The following is a 20,543-nucleotide window of genomic DNA, read 5'->3' on the forward strand; positions in this document are numbered from 1 at the left end:
TTTTTCTTGACCGGTTGCTTCCGAAGTGCGTATACCGTTTACCTATCGACTCAGAATCAAATTCTGAACAAATGTCTGTGCGTGTGTCTGGATGTGAGTCCGTACAACGAAAAATATGCACACGATTATCTCCGGACTGGCTGAACCGCCCGCCATGCTATAAATTTTTAGAAAGGTATTTAAAAGACCTTTCCAACGCGTTCAAAAGATTTAACAACCCCATCAAAAGGGGTGTATCCCATTTGGCATAAAGCCATTTGGCATAATGCCGTTTGGCATAACGCCGTTTGGCATAATGCCGTTTGGCATAATGGACGTTTGGCATAACGATCATTTGGCATAATGGCCATTTGGCATAATGGTCATTTGGCATAATGATGTTAAAATTTCTTTCTTTAAGATTTTTTTTCTTGATTTGAAATCTGCTGGCTATGGGTATCCAGAACTTGAAACATTTGTTCAAAACGTTGCTCCACATGCTGAATATTGTTCCCAGGGCTATTTTAAGTTATTGAGCCAAATATGTTCGACATTTATAAAGGTTTGTATTTCCTTTAAAGAAAGGGACACTTTCTAGGCTTGCGATAACTGCACAGAAAAATGTTGAATTTTGGAAGGTTGAAAATATGGTTGGTTGAATATTACCTCTCTTTTGATTAATATTAGCTAAAAAGTTTGTAAAAATGTGAACCTGATGAATATTCATCAGAAACTGATGAATATTCACCAATTTGTGATGTTAAATTAATCATTTTTTTTTTGACGCAAAATCTGTCACCATTTCCTGATGAATATTACCATAATTTATTTTCTGTGTGCTGAAAAAAGTTGAATTTCCTGTCTAAAGCTGAATTTTCTTCATTAAACAGGGGAAAATGCGCTTCAGCTGTGGTCAACTTGTGTCAGCAGTTATCACAAGTCAAGAAAATTTTCCCTTCTTTAATGGAAAGAAAATTTAAACATATAGGGGTAATTCAACTCGTGTTAGTGGTTAACACAAGTAAATTTTTTTCCATTATTTACTAACATAAGTTGAATTTTCCCTTCTTTAAATGGAAAATTCTTTTTACTTTTTACTAACACGAGTTGAATTATTCCTATATGTTTGAGTTTTCTCTCCAATCAAGAAGGGAAAATCCTCTTGACTTGTGATAACTACTGACACAAGTTTAATTTTCCCTTCTTTAAAGAAGAGAAAGCTCTCTTGACTGCTGATACAAGTTGAATTTTCTCTTCTTTAAAGAAGGGAAAACTCTTTGACTGCTGATATAGGTGAATATTTTTAAATCAAGGGAAAACTTGCTTGAGTTGTGACCACAGCTGAAGCACATTATCCCCTGTTTAATAAAGAAAATTCAACTTTAGAAGAAAAATTCAATTTTTTAAGCAGTTGTCACAAGTCTAGAAAGTGTTCCTTTCTTTAAAGGAAATATAAACCTTGAGTCAGCAGTTGAGAGTTCAAAAAAATGACCCGCAGCTTTTTTGGGTTAGATCCAAAGCTGAAGACGGTGAATTAATTTGTCCCTACGTATATGCAAAGTGGAATGCTTAACATTTCAAATAAAAATCTCACTTTTGTGTATATTTGAATGGAAGTAGCGCCACTTGTTAATATTCACCTTGTAATGTTAATGAGTATATGTTGGTAGGATGTAACAAAATGGGTAAATTTTGCGGACATGATCCCCTGGATGTACTAAGCCCGAATCCAAAATATGAGCTTGATTGGTTGTGACAGGACCTGGCGCTTTGACTTTAAAATTTAGATGGGATTTAAACCCGTATAATCGGTGCGTTTTGGTTTTGAGTTTTGAGTCCCTTAATGATTTTTGAATTTTTCATCAACCTCACGAGCTCATAGTTCGTGTTTTAGGGAACAACCCAGGAACAACCTGGGAACCGAAAAGTGCGGAAAGATGTTCAAATATTAAGAATGGTACAGAATGTATAACACGGTGTATAACACTTCAACTTTTTCTTTAAGCTCTTCTGGCAGCACATGCTGCTACTGCAGAAAAGATTGAGACGGGCGACTCTCATGTAACCCAAGCAAGCTACCAGACGAGCTTGAAGAAAAAGTTGAAATTTTCAGCGGTGGTGTTATAAATGTGCCCTCTCCCCGTGCCATACCTTCACACTTAGGAGCCCCGGGAGGCGGAGTCTTGTCGCAAAAATAACGATACACGCCTGTGGATCCGTTGACGAAACCGCAAGGTTTAGGAGGACCACATTATAAGGTGTTACGTCGATTCCGTTTTTTTCCGTTATAAATTTTGTAACATTCAGAAAAGTGCATCGTTTTCTAAATGTCAAGTTTTAAAATGTACTAAAAACTCCTGTCCTTATTCAAACTGTAGTGCCGATTGATGCCAGTCTATGGAATTGAAATAGTTTTGAAAATTTAATATCATTATGCCAAATGACCATTATGCCAAATGGCCATTATGCCAAATGACCGTTATGCCAAACGTCCATTATGCCAAACGGCATTATGCCAAACGGCGTTATGCCAAACGGCATTATGCCAAATGGCTTTATGCCAAATGGGATACACCCCATCAAAAGTTAGCCGGGACCGTGGTGTATGGGTAAGCGTGATTGCCTCTCACCCAGTCGGCCTGGGTTCGATCCCAGAAGGTCCCGGTGGCAAATTTTGAGACAAGATTTGTCTGATCACGCCTTCCGTCGGACGGGAAGTAAATGTTGGCCCCGGACTAACCTAAAAAAAGGTTAGGTCGTTAGCTCAGTCCAGGTGTAATATTAGCCATCTATGCTTCATTTTAAGACCCAATTTCATTTTAATTTGCTGACATTTCTGTCAGCCCAATATCTGAGCCCGGCCTCAAAAAAAGTGAATTAAAAACACTAAAGTACTTATAACTTTTGAAAGGGTTGTCAGATCTTCAATCTCTTGGGCTTATTGGAAAGATCTTTTGATTATCTATCCAACGATGGGTCGCATGATAGATCCGGACAACTTTTTCATCAACATATTTGAGATCCGGCCTCAAAAAAGTATATAATTAACTCATAACTTTCGATAGGGTTGTCAGATCTTCTATCTTTTGAACGCGTTGGAAAGGTCTTTCAAATACCGTTCTAACAATATATAGCATGATGGGTTTTCTTACAAAAACCACCCTTTTTACAATCTTTCAAACTCTAGCCAAATCGTTTTTTTAACATAACTTTTGAAGTACTTTTCTAAACTTCATAATATTAACTAAGGTCTTGTGGGACCCCAAGAGATCCGATGAGACTAAAACGGTCAAAATCGGTTCAGCCAGTCCGGAGATAATCGTGTGCATATTTTTCGGTGCACGGACTCACATCCAGACACACGCACAGACATTTCGACGGTAACATTTCAAAAGGCATCATGTACATTTTGACACTTTCTGGGTTATTGTATATTCTGAAAGTACTTCTAATAAGCTACCTCTCCACCAAAATGAGCAAAAGTTACTTCAGTAAAGTCTGTTTAATCATGATTTTAAATAAAGTAATATAAACAAAATCTCTGCCATCAGCAGTCCCTGTTTATATAGCCCTGTCAACCTGTCAAACAAAAGGCTACATAAACCTCGTGACGAAAAAAAAAACAACATGAAAAAAGCGCCATGTACATTCGGTTGTCAGATCTTCAATCTCTTGGGCTTATTGGAAAGATCTTTTGATTATCTATCCAACGATGGGTCGCATGATAGATCCGGACAACTTTTTCATCAACATATTTGAGATCCGGCCTCAAAAAAGTATATAATTAACTCATAACTTTCGATAGGGTTGTCAGATCTTCTATCTTTTGAACGCGTTGGAAAGGTCTTTCAAATACCGTTCTAACAATATATAGCATGATGGGTTTTCTTACAAAAACCACCCTTTTTACAATCTTTCAAACTCTAGCCAAATCGTTTTTTTAACATAACTTTTGAAGTACTTTTCTAAACTTCATAATATTAACTAAGGTCTTGTGGGACCCCAAGAGATCCGATGAGACTAAAACGGTCAAAATCGGTTCAGCCAGTCCGGAGATAATCGTGTGCATATTTTTCGGTGCACGGACTCACATCCAGACACACGCACAGACATTTCGACGGTAACATTTCAAAAGGCATCATGTACATTTTGACACTTTCTGGGTTATTGTATATTCTGAAAGTACTTCTAATAAGCTACCTCTCCACCAAAATGAGCAAAAGTTACTTCAGTAAAGTCTGTTTAATCATGATTTTAAATAAAGTAATATAAACAAAATCTCTGCCATCAGCAGTCCCTGTTTATATAGCCCTGTCAACCTGTCAAACAAAAGGCTACATAAACCTCGTGACGAAAAAAAAAACAACATGAAAAAAGCGCCATGTACATTCGGCGAAGAAAAACGAATCATAACAAAGCGCCCCCCTCAGTGACAGCAGGGTGATATCGACGTTGGTGATTTCAAAAGAAGTTATGTTTGTTTTTCTCAAATAAAATTACGGAAATAATGTTTTATTGAATATGGATGATCAAGTATCAACAAAAGCAACGTTTTTCATCGTTTGTTATCATTAGAACATCTTATTTTGCTTTTATATAAAACTGGTAATTGAAAATGGATGCTCAACATTCAAATGCGTTTCTCTCAAAACGCATGGTTTGTACATGATGCTTTTTGAAATGTTGGCATCGATTTGTTCAGAATTTGATTCTGAGTCGATAGGTGTACATGAAGGTGGGTCTACGAGGTCGAATAAAAAGTTCATTTTTCGAGTGATTTTAAAGCCTTTCCTCTTTGAGTTGAGGAAGGCAAAAAGTTGAAAGGAACGGACAGGGAAAGTGGCGTTAATTTTTTTAAAATCTCTAAATTTTTAAATTAAAAACATGTTGAAAAAATCAAAAAGTTATGAACTTAAAAACCAAATATTAAAAAAAATCAATGCCTCAAAAATTTAAAATGGAGCACTTCCATTCGAGCAGTTTTTGTTTTTTTCTACAATGTATTTCTTATGAGGCGAACTGTCAAAAATTGCTCGACAACGGGTGCTCCATTCGAATGCTTCAGTAAAAAAAAACAAAATAAGTAAAATTTAAAAATCGCGCAATCTAATCTAATCTAACACAAACGCAGCCAGCAAAAATTAAAGCGGCAAACCCTACTGCGTTGTGTTTACCGCAGAGAGGATTCTGTGAACGGATCACATTTCACAGAATCTACGGGGGAGGAAATCAGTTGTTGTTGGGTGTGTATAAGAGTAAATTTGGCATATAATTATATTTAAGGGGGGTTCGCGGAAATGGAGAAATGGGGATTAGGAAAATGGAAGATGGAGAAGAGGTAGGAACACGGGTAGGAAGGATATTTAATTTAATCAATAGAATATTATTTACAGTGGTATGAAAAAAAACTTTAAAAACCCGGAGAAAACGTCAAATTTACGGCACCGAAACTCTTTAAAAGGGTTTGTTTACCTTGTGTTGACAGATAAAGGGTAGAAAGAACCCTTTTTGAGGGGTACTTCTGATTTTGAGTGTATTGACCGCGTTTTTTTCAAGATATTTTTAGATTTAGAAAAAATTATAGGAATAAAATAAAATATGCCCCCATTTTCTCCCAACGCCCATGCCCTACATGTTCCATTTGTCGGAGTTCGGAGCCCAGAATCCAACATCGCATCAAAGAAAAAGAAAACTGTCACTTTTGCCCCGCGGAGATCTGTCAGTCAGTGTCCATCAGTCCATCCACAACTCCAGCACCAGCAGCTGATCCTTTTTCATGTTTTCCATCGTTCCGCGGAATCGCTTTTCCTGGTGAAATTCGCGACGGGCTTGCGCACTGGTGTTTGTGTTTTTCGTAAATTTCGTGAGACGACGACGATGATGGCTTGGTGCGTGTGTGGCGGAGTCGCAAAGTTTTAAGCCTGCTTCAAAAGCAAGGGGGTTGACACATCGAATATTTTCATTCGAATCATTCTGTTCATTCCAGAATTATTCTGGAATGATGCTGGCATAATATTAATTATTCCGTTTCTACTTAATTTCATTTATGCGTGTTAGCTGTCATTTTCTTGTTGAAAAAAGTAATTAAACATCTTTTTAAAACCAAACGTCGAGCATTCATCATGCATTGTGGCCTACCAGATTACAGAACAATTTTCGGTGGCCAGTCAACCGATGGGGGTGAAGGTTTGCGCGGTCACTGGCGGGACGGATCAGCTTCTGGAGTCACAACAGTTTCTGGCGCGACCACACATTGTTGGTGGCCCATTTGACCGGGTTTAATACGTATTCGTTCCGGGCGTTACAATTTCTGGTGGTGGACGAGGCGGACCGGGTACTGAGCGGGAGATTGACGAGAATTTGAAGGCGAATATGCGGTTTCGGCGGAGAAGCGGCAGGCCTTTCAATTTCAATCTTCCGATTCCCATGCGATCTGGCATTTCTGGGGGTAATTAGAGCTCTAATCGACACGAAGCTATCGGAACATCCGGTGCACCAGCGGCTCGTCGAGCATATCGTCATGCAGGTCAGCGTGGCCCGGCGCGAAGCGGAGATGAACAAGTACTTTGACAAGCCGAGGGAAACTACCGGCGTAAGCAATTGCTCGAGCAGCCCGTGATCCGGACGAGATGGATGCCAAGTGGAAACACGAACTGGAACAGCGAAAAGTAGAGCGGAAAGACCGTCTGCGGAAGGAGACAAGATGCAAAAAGAATTTGGCAAACGGTTCGGGTTCGTGGTGAAAGATGACCGGTTTAAGGAGCGGTTGAGCGAAAGTTTGTCGAGGAGGAAAATCTGGACAAGTTGATGCACGAGAAGAAAGTGGAAAGCATTTTAAGAAATTTAACAAATTTAAGAAGGTTCAAAAATAAAATTTCAAATTGTTTCTCACACAGAATTTATTCAATTTGTTGCTCTCTAGCACAATGACACCCCTTCAATCACAGTTCAGGCTTCTTCGGTGAGAGCCGCGCCTGCCCAAGGTAATATTTCCGGCGGCGTTCCGGTCATCCTCGGACTTGTTCAGACAGACGATCCGGTGTGCTTCTATGAATGTCTCACTAAGCAGTCCCGGAACCATGGCCTTGCCGGTTGAAGAATATGATTTAAAAATCAAGCCAGAGACAAGCTTGTAGGGACGTCCTGCTTCCGGACGCAGCACGAAGGCTGCAGTAGCCATCCTCCCGACCACCCACTGACCACGGTCCGGTTGCAGATTGCCCTGTTCGGATTCAGTCGAGATCCGCTCCGCTCCGTACACGTCGCACACGTTTCCCGATCTGTCCCTCTCTCTCCCGATCCCTCAATCATCCGGTAACACGGATATCAGTACAAGCTCATTCTCATGAAAGGTTACACAAATATTGGGTAATGCAGAGAGAGATGCTCACCGACATCTCTACATCCCCCCCAAAGTTTCACAGATCTTTGAACTATATCAAGAAACTTCTGAATTTATTTATATTCATTTGTAATCATCAATATAACAATACAATCATCAGCACCAGACGTGCATTGGTACGCTTTGCACGCATGCTAGCCAAGTACGGTGCCTGTGCATGTCTGATCAGCACCACAACCCACAGATATTCGCCGCCTTCACTGAAAGACTTTTTATTGACCACATGCGTTTGAGGAAAGCACTCAAAAATGTTCTGCAGTTATATGAATTCTTCATTTGATTTCATCTCAATAGTAGTACCGGTTTGTAAAGGCAATTTATGAAAATGCCCGTCATTCCGAATCTTTCCCTTTATTTCTTTTTTTTTTTTGCGAACTTAAACCTAATTCATTATCTTCTTCAACACTTCTCTAGAATGTGACACGTCCAAATTTAACGCTGTCAGTAAATCACATTGAATTATTTGGCTACTTCAAAAATATACATCTTTTCTACGTTCAACTTATCAGAACATCAGTCTTCAGAGTTTGTATTTATCTTTTATTTTAAACATATCTCAAACCAAAGGCGAAAACAACTATTTTTCTTCACCTACCAGGTGGTATCATTACTCCGTAGAATTTGAACTTAGAAAACTACACAGAATCCGTCATCACTCATAGTACAATGCTCTGTAAACTCCTCAAAATTCCTTAAATATAAGTGATCAGTAAACTTCTAAATTATTTAAGCCGAAACGTCATTTCAAATATTAATCAGAATTATAATCAAACAGCAATCTCAACGAAAACCCATTAAAAGTACATAAAGTTGTTACAGTTGCCATTAGAATTTCATTATGCCAACTTTTTAGAGTTTCAGAAAATGGTCCTTTAAATTTTACGAAAATGGTTCTCCAAATTTGAACTAACTCCCCAGAGTTTGCTTTCTCCTTAGAGCTACATTTGAATAAGCTTCGCAGAGCTTCATCACTTGATTAATTCTCGGAGTTCATTTGTTCAATTTCTGCCCATTCAAATACTAAAAATTCTTCTCCATCAGTTTTTCTGACTTGTATACCACTCTATTATTTTACAATATCTCAGAAATAAATTTTTCTCCTGATTCATCACAAAATTTATCTGCTAATAAATCTCTCTGATTCACACCGACACCATGTACATTTTCATTATTGAAATCATCGAAACTCAAATAACAACTGTTGATATATCACTCGTCTATCACATCTACTACGTTCTTTGTTAACGGCAACTCTTCAGTGCACAGCAAATTACAATCTTCAAAATTTAATTCACAGTAAACTATAGCTTTTTTTGTACTCCTCAGAACATGCACCGAATTAACTCCTCAGAGATTGTCGAATTTGTACGAAATCGATTCCTCAGAGCTTGTATCAAATCCTCAGAATTTTATCTCAATTCACTCCTCAGAGTTGTAAGAAAGCAATGTATTATACTGAATCAACTCCTTTGTATGAAATCAATTCCTCAGAACCATTTGTAATGAATCAACTCCTCAGAGTTTGTATGAAATAAATTCCTCAGAATCATTTGTAATGAATCAACTCCTCAGAGTTTGTATGAAATCAATTCCTCAGAATTGTCTGTACCGAATCAACTCCTCAGAGTTTCATCTCATATAACTCCTCAGAGTTTGTTTGAAATAGATTCCTCAGAATAACTAGTTATGAATCAACTCCTCAGAGTTTTATCTGAATTTGTATGAATTTAATTCCTCAGAATTGCTTCCTTCTAACAACAAATCTCGATTTGTTCTGAGAATACTCGAATCCTCAAACATTCATTGTTTTGCAAATTCCTCAGACAATGTGCTCCTCAGAGTAATGTAACAACAAACTTCGATTTTTATTTTGTTTTAACGGTACCTTCAGCACTTCCCAGAGTTTCTCTAGTTCGACCAGTTAAACGCCTCAGAAACACAGTCAACTCAAAATGTATTTTGATTATATTATTATTATTCTTTACCAAAAATAGTCCTACGTCAAATTTCAATCTAGCACTGCAACCTTCCTCATCCTTGCAATAGGGCAGTATGCGTGCGTTTGTTTGGCTTGTACGTGGAAAAATGGGATTGTATTAGTAAAAACACTGTATGTTTACTTCTGTAAGAATCTTGAAAACAAAAACATGGCAGCCGTACGCCACGATGTGAAAAGTCACCGAACCTCTTCGATGCAACCCGTTGATGAATCGTGTACTTCCTCCGCCGAACTCTCACCGGCGCCATCTGCGTATGTCATATAACTTTCCATCACTTTTCAAAGAACTAAGCATATCCTCAGAAAATGCTCTAACTCCGCAGAGTTGTGTAACAGCAAAATAAATTTCTTGGCAAATTCCTCAGAAAATGCTCCAACCCGAATTCTGTAACAACAAACCCCGGTTTATTTTGAAGATTGAATTACTCCTCAGAGAACATAGAATATCCGCAGAAAATGCTCCAACTCCTCAGAGTTTGGTAACAGCAAACTAAAACTACTTAGCAAATTCCTCAGAAAATGCAACAACTTTTCAGAGTTTTGTAACAGCGAACTTTAACTACTCAGCAAATTCCTCAGAAAATGCAAGAACTCCTCAGAGTTAAGAAAATTCTTCTTTCCTTCGTGATTTTTTTTTTAAACCGAAGTCTCAGAATCAAGCATTTCCATCGAACTTAAAACAATTAACTCTTCCATAAAAAAAAACTTCGTTCAGATTGTCAACGTAGCCCTACGTCATACTGCCTTCCAGTACTGCAATTTCAGTCGGTTTGGAAATCAAAAAAAATGATAAAAATTGATAAACAAACACAGCAGCACAACGCTAGGATGGAGCATCAATCATCATGAAAAATAAGTTTCCTGATGGCTTCAAACACTTAAAAGCTGTTCACTTTTTCGCTGAATTTGACAACTTTCCACAAAGTAAATCAGTTCAACATGCAGTCTATAAAACCTGGCCATACAGCAATCTTGCCGAGCAGCCGCAAAAATAATGAGACTCATCTCAAGCAAGAGCAAACTGGCGCTACGCCCGCGCTCTGAACTCACTTTCCAACTCGCTTACCATTCTTCTCCTCGTCGCCAGATGTAGGGACGTCCTGCTTCCGGACGCAGCACGAAGGCTGCAGTAGCCATCCTCCCGACCGCCCACTGACCACGGTCCGGTTGCAGATTGCCCTGTTCGGATTCAGTCGAGATCCGCTCCGCTCCGTACACGTCACACACGTTTCCCGATCTGTCCCTCTCTCCCGATCCCTCAATCATCCGGTAACACGGATATCAGTACAAGCTCATTCTCATGAAAGGTTACACAAATATTGGGTAATGCAGAGAGAGATGCTCACCGACATCTCTACAAAGCTGAAAAAAAAATAGAGCAAAACATTCTTATCATTCCAATCATTCTGGAATAAAACTCGAATGATTTACTTTTGATTCTGATTTTGCTTCTGATTATTCCGTTTATACCAGAATTATTCCGGAATGATGCTGGGAATGATGAGAATTTTGATGGGTATTACTGATTTCCATTTCACGTGTAAAACGAAATGTCATACTTTCAAAAGTAAACATTAAATGTAAATTAAATTTTTGTTGATGTTTTTTGGGGTTCGGAAATTTTAATCCGGAATCGATGGAGGCCCTCAAGAAGTTGAGTTGGAAGCGACAACATTGGCAAGAAAAAGGTAGGTTGTGATATTACGATTAGGAAAACATCGAGATTGAGGAAACGGGTTTCTACCTTTAGATCACGATCACGGGGAAAGCGGAGCAGCTTCAACAAACTGCCGTCTTTTCTCTCAGTACCTTAAGCGGAAATGGCAGTACCGATAGTAACAGCAGTAGTAGAAGCATTTCTGTCTCCGCTGCTAGTGGAAGTCGGCGGAAGTTTAAGTGCAACTGCACGCTGAGTGGCCACTTACTTGTAAATCGCACTCGCTGTTGTCGCGGTGAGCTGTAACGGGCCAAAGCAACGCGTTCGACAAGCTTCTGTCGGGTCACAAAACGGGAGCGGTTGGAAAAGCAACATCCAAGGAAGAAGTTAGTTTGGGAGTGAGAAGTTGTACTTAGTTTTTTACTAATTTATTTTTTTCGAGGTGGAATCGTCGAGCAATTCTTTGACCGGATTTGACCGCCGGAGAGCATTCGGAACTACCGGAAGGTTCCTCGCATCTATCGTTTACGCCGGAAAAGTCTTGTTCTCGCGCCAAGAGTGCCCCGTCGACACCGGCTTGTTTGAATACGGTGGCCAGCAGCAGCGAAAACGGACCGCTCGTCGAAACATAAGCAAAGCAGGGGCCCGTCCGCTCAGCCTTAGTAGCAGGAATCGCCGAAGTTATTGCAATCAACTGCTCCGGCTTCGTTTGGCGGACAGCAGCCAAACTAATAACAGTTAACTGTTGCTGCAGCGACTCCGGAATGGACCGCCGTAGCTGGCTGATAACGGAGCACCAACTATCTCCGGAACTTTCTTTTTCCTTTTAAATGTGCCCCTTGCTACTCGCAGATTGTTTGGCCAGATCGAGGAACACGAATCCACAGAAGTCGCAGAATGCCACGGTCAGGAAGAAGCCTCCGCCGTTAGTGATAAAGAAGGGCCGCGAGGATCGCATTCTGAAGAACCGTTGGTGGAAGCGGTTACGCAATCAGCAGCATTTAAAGCAGAGTCTGAATAACCAATTGAGCAGCAATCGTTGCGCTGTGGCTAAGGAACGATGCCTCAGATTAACCTTAAAGCTCAAGTGGCTCAAGTCAATGTTTTTCAAGATGGAATCCCCGTAAAAAATAAACCTCTTTCTGAAGAGTAACATTCATTGATTTCTGTTGTTGAATTTTTTTGTTGCTCTACATGAACTTGTACAGGTTGACGACACGGATGAAGTAACTCCAGAGTTTTTTTTGAAAAGGACTCTAGAACTTAACTCGTTGTCGTACAAGAAGATGAGCGTTAACGACTGGCAGTCGTTGATAATCAAACGGCCTACATGTCCTACTATATGATCTGGTTCTAGGTCACGCCACATCTCACCGAAAACACCGTAAACGTTCTACTGCGTGGAGTTGGTGGCATGGACGATGATCATCAAACCCTCGAAGATGCCAAAGCTTTCGTTGATGACCTTGGTCAGCTGGGCCAGGCAGTTGGTGGTTGAGGATGCGTCGAGACGATCTTCATCGAGGAGTTGTACGTGTCCAGGTTGAAACGGACGACGAAAGTTGGGGCATCACCCGAAGGAGCCGAGATGATGGCCTACTTGGCACCACCTTCCAAGAGAGCGGATGCTTATGGTCATGGTGGGGGGTTGTATAAACAACTGTCCACGAGGGGGGGGGGGATTTGTCAATATTTATCTGAAGGATAGCTATTCCAAGTAGTTTTCCTATCATAAAAGAGACCTGTCCGGAGCAGGGTCGTGCACAGGATTTTCGAAAGGGGAGGGTTTTCTCGAAAGGGGCGCATGGGGTGCTTGTTTAGATTGCGAAAGGGCGCTAACAGTGAATCTTTAATCTCAATAAATAATACTTTGGTATATTTTACATATATTTTGCTGGTTCGAATCCCGAGGCGGACGGGTATCCGGCGCAGTCGCTCTGTGCCTTACTCAAACAGGGCGGCGATGTCCTTGTAGTTAAAATGAAGACAGTGGTTGGTTTAGTACCGGCCGACAGATCTAAAGTCAACTTCGTTTTTTTAATATATTTTACATTGGTGCAACAGGAGACTACACTTTTTGAATTGGCGCTGCAAATCGTGTTGAATAGCGCCATGAAGGGGGGCGTTAATTCGGAGTTTGAGCGAATTTGAGTTTTAGTGAAGAAGTAGAGCGTCCAAATTCCCGTCCGGAAAAATTTCCAGGAATTCCCGGGATTTCCCGTAAAATATATTTCCATTTCCCGAAATTTATAAATTTCCCGGGAATTCCCGAATTCAAGCGGAAGTATACATTTTATTATTTTTTTGGATCCATATATTTTTTAAGTGCTCTAGAAAAAATGAAGAAACACAATTTAATATCAAGATTTATTTCTGATAATATTAGTTTCTGAAGAAACTGGAAATTGACCTTGCTAAATGTAAATAAACTTTTACAATTCAAGTAAACTTTTTAAAACATAATTGGATACAGAATAAAGAATACGAATAGTTTACGCTTTTGTTTACCATGATCAAATTAGATGTAAATTTAATTGGTATAATTAAATATTTCAAATAGGTTTTTGCAAGCAGAATTACTTCAATTCGTTAAAAAAAAATCAATTTAAGGTAAAAGAATTATGGAGCATGGATGCAACAATGGGTGTTAGAAGGTTTAACATGAAAAAAAAAATCGAAGAGTGGTAGTGGGTTGATGACAATTTATCGTATAATTTAAATCATGTTTTCGTTCCATAAAAAAAACGTTCAACAGAAGTCAATTATAAACCTGGAAACCAAGAGGAAAAAACAATTTAAAATCATTGAAAAACTACTTTGTATTGTTTAATAGGTGCCCGAAATATGCAAACATGGTTTAAAAACTTGCTTCAAATATTTGAAAACATTGAGTTGTTTGAAGTAAAACAAACACGAGAAGTTAGATTTTTAAAGAAAAACTTAAAAGCTTTACCAATCAAGAGCTGAAATCGATATATCTTGGTTTAGAAAAGTTATTTGTTATGAAAAAAAAAATCTGAATGATTTTATTCGTTTCAACTTAATGTGCCAGGGTATGCATACCCTCTCAAACTGGTCACAGAGGCAAGTTTTAAATTTTTTTAAGATTGTGGAGTAAGGATTCATTTTACTTACTGTCCAAACTCTTTGATGAAAACGTACTTTTCAACAAAAATATAAGAGATCACTTTTGATTTGTTGTACGATTTGAGCTTATAAATTAGAAAAAATATACATTTTCTTGTAGTTGTATGCATTTTTACATGCAGTCAAGCTATTAGTTGATCTTTATACTTATTTTAACCGTTAAAGTCGCTGTCCTATTCAATTTTGATGCGAAATATGATTCAGAATCAAGATTAGAGCAATTTTCAATTAGTTTCAAAATTCCCGGGATTTCCCGGGAAATTGGTTGAAAATATCCCGTTTCCCGGGAAATTGCAAACCCTGGGAAATTGGACGCTCTATGAAGAAGTGTAGCAGTAATTGCTCAAAACAAGGTTTCATAAGTTTTTTTTTAGATTAAGAGTAGTTCTCTACGATTTTGCAAATTTTTTTCACGATTTTTAACTTTTATTTTTTTTTATTTGGATGAAACTTTGCCATGCACCATGCATTCTCTATGTCAAAAGAAGCAATTTTGCATCATTCGTTTTTCTATACAAATGTCCATACAATTCTGGGGGCTGGTCATATTAAATTTATATGCAAATGAATGAATTTCTATATCTTCACAATGGATTATCTGATCGATTTGGTGTCTTGGGCAAAGCAAAAAATCCGATTTTTTATGTTTTAGGGGACTAAAAAAGACATCTACGGAACTTTAGTGATGGTGCAAAATCTGGTTTAGGAGAAATGATTTTTTTGAAGAAAAAAAACGAAAAAGTGGACAAAAATGGTTGAAGCAATTTTGTTAACAAAATGTACCGTTTTCAGGTTAAAGCTAATTTTAGGACTGCATTTTCAATTTATTTTGGTTAGGAGCGGCCGTGGCTGACTGGTTACGGTGTTCGCTTTCTAAGCGAATGGTCCTGGGTTCGATTCCCATCTGCTCCCAACGAGAAAGTATAGGAAATATTAATCTTGAAACACTGAACATGAACGAAAAATCAAAGTCGCCCGAGTCGGGGTTCGAACCCCGTCCTTTGGATTGGTAAGCAAAAAATGCTAACCACAAGGCCATCAAGGCTTGGTGAACGACGCTTGGAATTAGGAATACTGTTACTATCAAACTATATACGCGCTGGGTCCTTGTCCATTTGACAAGGGTTCGGAAGTTCTAAATAACGTTTGAACCCGATTGGTGCAAACGTTCTTCAGAGCGGGGCTTGTCGATAAAAGCTGAGGGACCTCGCGCTCGGCTAGCCAGCGTAGAAATGGGTCACCAAAGCTCGGCAGAGCTAACACCTTCCAAATGCCTATGCGAGTTATTTGTATGTATAGAATGAAGATCTAAAAATACATGGAAACAACTCAATTTGTAAGAAGCGACCGCGTGGTCCCGTTTGGTTGGTTGCACACACACACACACACATTTTCAATTTATTTTGGTTTCTATTCATTTTAAAATAACACTTCTGGAATTTAAAGTACCCCTAAAAAATATTTTTGAAGAGCCAAGAAAAATTTGTACAACTTTCTCTCTGAAACTTTCAAATCGAGCAATTTGTTTCTAAGATACACAATTTCAAAGAAATCAAATCTATGAACTTGATTTTTCTAAGTGTCAACCCTTTGCTGCCCATTTTTTCGATTTTTTTAATTTTTCCTTGTCATTTTGAGCAACTTTTGTTCTACGAAAAACTTTACTTCTCTTGTTTTATGTTGTTTTTGTTTAATTTTTAGTTTTTAGATTTGCATTTATCTTGTTTAGTTGATGTTTGTTTTTGTAGTATTTGGCCTGTTCTAGCACCTAATTTGTGATGTTTTTACAGCCAATTTTTCATTATTTTTTGTATGTTTTTCCTTTTTTTTACTCTAGAACAAACCATTATCATTTAAATTGTTAAAAATGCTTAGAGGTATAGTCTGAGACAATAGAAAAAAATACCGAAAATATTAGTGAAAAACACAGCCAAGAAAAACAATCATTTTTAAAACATTAGTAAAGTCACATAAAACAAGTCACACGTTCTACCCTAATTTTTTTCAAATTTTAAGAGTTTTTCTTTCCATTGCTTTTTAAAGGTCAAAATTTTGTAAAAAAAATGATTTTTGGCGAATTATTAGATCGAACCCCGTCTAGAGGTGGGGTTGGATTGTAGCTGGATAAACTGAATGTGTTCAACTGATCATAACTCGGAAACTACTGGTCCGATTTTCAATCGACTTTTCTTTGCATTCCCTATGTTAAAAGAAGCAATTTTGCATCATTTGTTTTTCCATACAAGTCTCCATACAATTTTGAGGGCTGGAATGGGTATGTAAACGTATGAAATTTTGTATCTTTGGACGGAATTTTCTGAAAATCTGAAAAATTAGATAAGAAACTTAATTTTGGATCAAAAATTTGTAACAGACTTTTGAGTATAAAAATGAAAAAGATAATTTTGAATATATTTCTATCGATTCCTTGACTTTTCTGAAGAAACGTCCTAGAAAATCGATAAAAAGTAACAAAGTTGCTACAGGAAACAAAGATATATTTCGATTTACCCCAGAAAATGTTCCGAAAAGGCACCTCTCTCATAAACAAAATTTAAAAATGATAAAATAATTAACATATTAAAAAATACATTCAACGCCAGAAAAGCACCATAGAAATGATGAAAATATTTTGAAAATAAGATTTCAAAGAAAGTTTCACAACACGTAAAAAAATAATCACAAAAATAGCTTAAGCAACATAAAAATGATAAAAAGTTGCGCCATGTGTTGAAATAAAAATGTTAAATAAAACAATTTGACTACCTTTTTGAAAATAAAATTTCACTAGAGGTCATGACAAAATAAAAAAAATGAAAAAGTAGAGCAACATTTAAAAAGATCAGAGATATTTTGAAAAAAAGAACTTTACCAGCGGCGTTTTGTTAAAATAAGAACAAAATAAAATTATTTGGCTATAGGTGCTCCTCAAGCTATAAAGACTGTTCAAAACTAGTCAAACAAAGTGTGCCAACCGGCGCAAAAAAATGTTGTAGCTAGAACGTAAAACAGAATTTTTATTTTGTTATGTTATCGTACGCCAAACTTTGTTTGGCTCTTATTAAACAGTCTTTATGTTGCGTTTCCAGTAAAATCTTATTTTTAAAATATTTTTATCATTTTTTAGCTGCTTTGGGCACCGATTAATCAACTTTTTTCTCAATAATTTTACCAATTTTTTCCCCACTCATAAGGGCGCCTCCAGTAAAACTTACATATTGAGAATTTACATAAAAATGTTTACGTCATAGGGGCGCCCCCATTCCATTTTCCATATCGAGAATTGGCATGAATTTTTTAAGTCGTAGGGGCGCCTTAAGTCAATTTTTTCATATTGAGAATTTGCATGATTTTTTCTAGTCATAAGGACGCCTCCAGTCAAATTTTCATAACAAAATTTGTATGATTTTTAGGTCGTAGTGGCGCCTCCCATTAAATTTTCATATTAAGAATTTTCATAAAAATGTTTAAGTCATAGGGGCGCCACCAGTTAAATTTTCATAATAAGAATTTGTATGATTTTTTTAAGTCATAAGGGCGCCTCAATCCAAGTTGCCAGTTCGAGAATATGCCTTTAAAGTCGTAGGGGCGTCTTCAGATATATTTTTACATTGAGAATATGTATTTAAAAAATAATTCTCAGGGGCGCTTCCAGTCAATTTTTCATATCCAGAATTTGCATGATTTTTTAAGTCGTAGTTGTTGAGAATATGTTTAAAAAAAATAGATCGTAGGGGCGCCTCCAGTTAAATTTTCATATTGAGAATTTTCATAAAAATGTTTCATTCATAGTCATAGGTAAAATTTTCATAATAAGAATTTGTATGATTTTTTTTAGTCATAAGGGCGCCTCCAGTAAAATTTTCATAATACACTTTGTATGATTTTTTTAAAGTCGAAGTGGTGCCTCCAATCAATTTTTCATATCGAGAATTTGCATGGTTTTTTAAAGTCGTAATGGAGCCTCCAATTAAATTTTCATATTGAGAATTATCATAAAACTGTTTAAGTCATGAAGGCGCCTCCAGTCAATTTTGATAATAAGAAATTTTATGAATTTTTTAAAGTCGTAGGTTTCGCATCCATTAAATTTTTCATAGCGAAATTTTTCATCATTTTTTAAGTCGTAGGGCACCTCCTGTCAAATTTTTAATATAGAAAATTTGTTTTAAAAATTAAGTCGTAAGGGTGGCACCAGTTAAATCTTCATAATAACAATTTTTATATTTTTTTAAGTCATAAGGGCGCTTCAATCCAAGTTGCCATATCGACCATATGCCTTTAAAGTCGTAGGGGCGTCTTCAGTCATATTTTTACATTGGGAATTTGGATTTAAAAAAAATGATTCGTAGGGGCGCTTCCAGTCAATTTTTCATATCCAGAATTTGCATGATTTTTTTTAAGTCATAGGGGCGCCTCCAGTAAAATTTTTAATGTTGAGAATATGTTTAAAAAAATTAGGTCGTAGGGGCGCCTCCAGTTAAATTTTCATATTGAGAATTTTTATAAAAATGTTTCATTCATAGTTATAGGTCAAATTTTCATAATAAGAATTTGTATGATTTTTTTAAGTCATAAGAGCGCCTCCAGTCAAATTTTCATTATAAAATTTGTATGATTTTTTAAGTCATAGGGGCGCCTCCAGTCAAATTTTTATGTGGCATATTCGTATTGAAAAAATTTAGCCTTAGGGCGCCTCCAGTTAAATTTCCTAATTTTCATAAAAATGTTTTAGTCATAGGGGCGCCTCCAGTCAAATTTTTCATATCGAGAATTTGCATGATTTTTTAAGTTATAAGGGTGCCTCCAGTCAAATTTTCATAACAAAATTTGCATGATTTTTTTAAAGTCGTAGGGGCGCCTCTATTTAATTTTTCATATCGAGAATTTGCATGATTTTTTTAAGTCGTAGGGGCGCTTCCAGTCAAATTTTTATATTACATATTCGTATTGAAAAAAAATAAGTCTTAGGGGCGCTTCCAGTTAAATTTTCATAATTTTCATGAAAATGTTTTAGTTAATGGGGACGCCTCCAGTCAAATTTATCATATCGAAAATTTGCATGATTTTTAAAGGTCATGTGGGATCCTCCAGTCAAATTTTCATATTGCATATTCGTATTGAAAAAAATAAGTCTTAGGGGCGCCTCCAGTCAAATTTTTCATATTGAGAATTTGCATGATTTTTTAAGTCATAAGGGCGCCTCCAGTCAAATTTTCATAATAAGAATTTGTATGATTTTTTTAAGTCATAAGAGCGCCTCCAGTCAAATTTTCATTATAAAATTTGTATGTTTTTTTTAAGTCGTAGGGGCGCCTCTAGTCAAATTTTTATATTGCATATTCGTATTGAAAAAAAAATTAAGTCATAGGCGCGTGTCCAGTTAAATTTTCCTAATTCTCATAAAAATGTTTTAGTCAAATTTTTCATATTGAGAATTTGCATGATTTTTTTAAGTCATAAGGGCGCTTCCAGTCAAATTTTCATTATAAAATTTGTATGATTTTTTTTAAGTCGTAGGGGCGCCTCCATTCATTTTTTCATATCAAGAACATGTAAAGTAAAAAAGTAAATCTTTCCCAGGTCGCCTCCCTAAGGTGTCGTGATAAGGTCCAGTTTGTGACGATACACTACCTTCCCTTTACTAAGCAATCGATTCCAGAAGGGAAAAGATCACCAGTTGTGTTGGTCCGAGCCGGGATTTGAACCCCGATCTACCGCTTACGAGGCGGAAGCGTTACCACTGGGCTACGTGGCTCGGTCAAGAACATGCATGATTTTATTAAGTCGTAGGGGCGCCTCCAGTCAAATTTTTATATTGCATATTCGTATTGAAAAAAATTAAGTCTTAGGAGCGCCTCCAGTTAAATTTTCATAATTTTCATAAAAATGTTTTAGTCATAGGGGCGCCTCCAGTCAAATTTTTCATATCGAGAATTTTCATGTTTTTCAAGTCATAAGGGCGCCTTCAGTCAATTTTTATAATAAAATTAATATGATTTTTTTAAAGTCGCAGGGGCGCCTCCATTCAATTTTTCATATCGAGAATTTGCATGATTTGTTTAAGACGTAGGGGCGCCTTCAGTCAAATTTTTATATTGCATATCTGTATTAAAAAAAATAAGTCTTAGGGGGCGCCTCCAGTCAAATTTTTCATATCGATTTGAAAAAAAAAATCTCTTTGGCATTTTAGCAACATAGCTAAAAAAAATCGGCCCTTCGGGCCGAGGGGCGCATGGGGTGTAACTAACTTAATTTGCCAGGGGGTTAAACCCCTAAAACCCCCCCCTTGTACACGGCCCTGGTCCGGAGATCCGTAGGTTTTTAATCAGATCGTAATTGGCAAAATAAAACTTTCC

The 20,543-nt window shown here is 37.3% G+C and overlaps 2 long non-coding RNA genes and 1 pseudogene across 2 annotated transcripts; 2 read left to right on the plus strand and 1 right to left on the minus strand.

Annotated features, from left to right (window-relative positions):
• The first annotated feature begins 5,915 nt into the window (after positions 1-5,915).
• Positions 5,916-7,110, plus strand: LOC119766958. Its single transcript, XR_005277228.1, has 2 exons — positions 5,916-6,059; positions 6,121-7,110. It is a non-coding gene; the product is annotated as an uncharacterized LOC119766958 (long non-coding RNA).
• A 4,079-nt stretch (positions 7,111-11,189) lies between these two features.
• Positions 11,190-12,200, plus strand: LOC119766957. The gene is made up of 2 exons (XR_005277227.1): positions 11,190-11,423; positions 11,480-12,200. It is a non-coding gene; the product is annotated as an uncharacterized LOC119766957 (long non-coding RNA).
• Positions 12,201-12,430: 230 nt separating this feature from the next.
• LOC119766454 lies at positions 12,431-14,731 on the minus strand (annotated as a pseudogene).
• Between the last annotated feature and the right edge of the window lie 5,812 nt (positions 14,732-20,543).

Source organism: Culex quinquefasciatus, chromosome 2 (genome assembly GCF_015732765.1).
Source record: "Culex quinquefasciatus strain JHB chromosome 2, VPISU_Cqui_1.0_pri_paternal, whole genome shotgun sequence".
Classification (NCBI taxonomy): domain Eukaryota; kingdom Metazoa; phylum Arthropoda; class Insecta; order Diptera; family Culicidae; genus Culex; species Culex quinquefasciatus.